The following is a 4,194-nucleotide window of genomic DNA, read 5'->3' on the forward strand; positions in this document are numbered from 1 at the left end:
CGTTTAAGGAAAAGTTAAGGTCCGGTCTGTACTTTCACAAAGTAATGAAGTTCTCCACACACACTACTCCCTCATTTCCCGCTCTCCTGTGGGGCTGTGAGCCGCCTCCTTTACCCTGGTAGCCAGCTCCCGGGCGCTCTTTGCACTCCTTAGCAGCACCCACTCCTAGAAAGAGCAGGGCTTGCTCACACGAGGGTGTAAGGGACTCATAGGACAAGCCTGTAATTTGGAGGCCCTGGTGTAAAGGTGGCATTGGGCTGCCAACTGCGGGGTTAGCAGTTCAAAACCACCAGCCACTCCATGGGAGAAAGGTAAGGCTTTCTACTCCCATAAAGAGTTACAGCCTCAGACACCCACAGGGGCAGTCCCACCCTGTCCTACAGGGTCGCTATGAATCAGCATTGACTCCAAGCAGGGAGTTTGGTTTGGTGTACAGGGACGCGGGGTTCAAACCTACCCAGAGGTGCCTCGGGAGAAAGGCCTGGCGATCTGCTCCTGAAACGTTGACACGGAACACTCTATGGAGCCCAGTTCTACTCTGAAAAGAGTGGGGCTACCACGAGACAGCGCCAATCTGAGGGAAACTGCTAGATTGGTTGGAACTTAGGTGTCCATGGAAACCTGCTCAACATCATAGCCATAAGCAAACTCCACTGACAGACAAGTTCTGACTGCCCGTAAGGTGCAATGGCTGGGACTGAGCCCAGGTGTCCTGCATGGCAGGGGAGAATTCTCCCAGCGGACCACCACTGCTCCCAAAGGACTAAGTCCTAGGTGGGAATGAGCAGTGACCCCGCATTGTGGAATCTGACTGGACCACTCTGTTTCTCAGACAGAGACCCAGGTAAGAGCTTTCTCTTCTCTCCAAGAAGGCGATGGCAGGGCTTGGGGGCTACTTTCTGTGTCTCCAGGTCCTCCGACCAGACCCTGCCTCTGGTCACTCAGCAGACTGCCATAGGTAGTTTCCCAGTGTGGGCCGGGCCAAGAAGAATGGACATATCTGACATGGCCCCTTGAAACGATGAGTTCCCCAGCCCTCTTAACATTGTTTCTCTCCGTCCATTCTGCAAAGATTCATAGAGTGGTTGCAGTGTGCCAGCCGCTGCAGTGACCTGAGTTAATGAGGTCAAGAATGTCCCTGGTCCCCAGCACCCTCACTCTATTGTGTGGGGTCAGAGAACATCACCTGCTGTCTGGAATCGAATTTACTACCACAGAAACGTCAGGACACCCAAGAGCTGTTCTTAACTGCTTGTGCTAATCCCAAAGCCAGAGCCACAGGGGTCAGCAAAACTACACGTGGCTCTCCCAGCTTGCAGTCACATGCAGTGACGTGACATCGTTCCACACAGGGTTCCGCTAGGGCTTCTGGGAAGCCCGGATGGGGAGAACCCTCGCTCACAGCTAGGGCCCCCTCTTTCCCTCACCGTGAATACAATGCTTCCAGAGCCACCTGTGTGAAAGGCCAAGCGAGTCCTAGGGTTGAGAAGCTCATCCATTGCCAGTCATGCCTTTCTCGGGATTCCTTGCACCCTGAGATAAACACTCTTATTTGTATCAGCCACCCATCATTTAGACGTGTAGTTGCTGTTAGGTGCGGTTGAGTTGGTCCCCGTTCGTAGGGACCCCTGTACGACAGAATGAAGCACCGCCCAGTCTTGCGCCACCTCGCAATTGTCGTGTTTGAGCCCCTTGTCCATCCATTTTGCTGAGAGCTTTTCTTCCTCTTTCTCACCTACCCTCTGCTTTACCGAGCAGGATGTCCTCCCCCCGGCACCGGTCTCTCCAGACAACATGTCCAGTCAACACAGAGTCGCGCCCCCCTTGCCTCGGGGGAGAGCACGCTGGCCGTTCTTCTTCCAAGACAGATCTGTGTGTTCTTTTGGAAGGCCGTGGTGCGCCCCGTGTTCCTCACCAGCACCGCCATTCAAATGCAGGGACTCCTCTTTGGTCTTCCTTAGTCAGTCCAGCGTTCACATGCACGGGCGACAATTACAAATGCTATGGCAGGGTCGGTGTGCCTAGGGCCTCAAAGTCACAGGCTTGCGCCTCAATACGTTAGAGAGGTCTTGTGCCGCAGTTTTGCTCCTGAATGCATGAGTTCATGGAGCCCTGGTGGCCGAGTAGTTATGCGCTGGGGCTGCTAACTGTCAGGTCAGCAGTTTTGACTTGGATCCGCACAAGAGAAAATCCTTGACGGTTTCAGTATTTCCTCCATGTAGCCCATTCCCTATTGATTCAGTGGTGAGGATTCTGGTTTTCTTTACATTGAGTCACAATCCACATTGAAGGCTACACTCCTTGGTCTTCACCAAGAGGTGCTTCAATTCCTGCTCACTTTCAACAAGCAAGTGAGTTTGTTAGGTCTCTTTAATCAGAGATGAAAACATTGTTAACAGGCACTCCAAGAGAGCAATCAAATGAAATTCTTTTATTCTTCTCTTTCTTCTCAAAACAACAGTTCAGAAATATTCCCACATTAACTAATCCGAAATTTTCATGGCTTTTGGTTGAAGGTCATTTACTAGTATTTTTTTGACAGAGCAACATGCTTCTCCCGCTGATGGGTCATTGGTGGAGTTAGATGTTGTGTCAGCTCACACTTGGGAAGGGGTGGAGTCCAACCTGTCAATCAAGCCACAGCCTGGTGAGGCCTCCTGGGAGGTGTGGCCTTTTAATCAGAGAGACACTAGGGACCTCCCCCACCCCCACCCCCTCCCCCTTTGCCTTCCTGCTTGCTAGGACTCTACTTGCTTCCAGGGGAGGTCTCATGTGTTCTGCTGTGTTTCCACTGATCTTGGATCCATGCAACTCGGCACCCACCAGCCATACTCCTCCTGTTTCCTCCCTCACCTTTCTGCACTATTGGCCCACAGTTACGTGAGTCTGAAGAGGGATCCACCTAACATTAGATCCATGGAGTTGAGTTAGTCTGGGCTGGGATGCCTTCTTTATCTATAAATACTTCTTACACATACATGAGTGTCATTGGTTTTATTTCTGTAGACAACCCAATCGAATACATAGAGTGCAACTTCTGAGTATGGCTCTCCTACTCACATCTCTGTAACTCCCACCAAATGCTTGGGTGGGATGACGCAAACAAGGTGTGTGAAACACTCATGGAGGGATTTGGGACCGTTTTGGTGAAGAGTCTCATATGTGTAAATGAATCATCTCAGAAGCAGAAACTGAGAGAATTCCGGGGACCGTCAAGGAAGGGGGACCGCCAGCAGAGCACATTTGAAATCCCTCCCTACCTGAAGTGGCAAAGGCGGTAGAAGGTGTGCCATGCTAAGACCAGAGACAACGAGACCGTGAGACAGAGCAGAGGAGCTGCGCCAAGACAATGGGGCAGTGGGGTGGGCAGTAGGTGAGCTTCCTGGCCCTAGGAGGCAGAGGCCACGAGACGACCCGGCTGAGAGGTTGAAGACTAGAGAGAGACTTGCCTACTGGCCGGGGACAGGTGCTGCTGGACTGTGATTGTCTCCTTACTGTTTACTCATCCTTAACTTCCCCACATAACTCCCCCTAATTGTGAGTTTTGTCTGTGAGTTCCGTGTGGCCCCTGCAACAAATGATCAAACCTGGCAGAAAGGCAGTATGCTGTGGGAGGAACCGCTGGGTGAGAACAGGGAGAAAGAAAGACGGAAGGTGGAGGCATGGCTGACACATGTCATGTGGCAACTGGCCTCGGCTTGGTATGAAGATGATTCTACTTCTCCAGACTACTGGAGCCAGAGGTCGGATACGGCCCCCACGCCGATTCTGCATAAGCAGAAAGCCAATCTGTCCGTAAGAACAAGAACAGTCTTTAGAGTTCTATGGCCTTCAAGCTCCAATTCCCAAATATGCAGTTCTATCAACTTTAAGCTCCAGTTCCAAAATATGGCCTCTACCACACTAAAAATTACAACAGGGTTGTTCTCCTGAGCAGAGGTGTGGAGGCCCTAACACAAAGGTTGGGAAAGGAGGGCGGTTACATTAAGTATCACAGTAACAAGAAAAACCTCAAATCCAGTGAGGACAGAAACATCAACACCAGACCTCAAGTCCTTGAAGCTTCTTATATGTATAGGTTTAGTATTAAGGTAGCAGAAGGACATTGGGCCTCCACTCAAGTACTCCCTCAAGGCAAGAATACTCTCTTCTATTAAATGGGCATTCTATGATGCTCACCTTCCCGACACAACC

The sequence above is a fragment of the Echinops telfairi genome, unplaced genomic scaffold, assembly GCF_000313985.2.
Source record: "Echinops telfairi isolate 266 unplaced genomic scaffold, ASM31398v2 ScPeMD7_7469;HRSCAF=8507_1, whole genome shotgun sequence".
NCBI classification, from domain to species: Eukaryota; Metazoa; Chordata; class Mammalia; order Afrosoricida; family Tenrecidae; genus Echinops; species Echinops telfairi.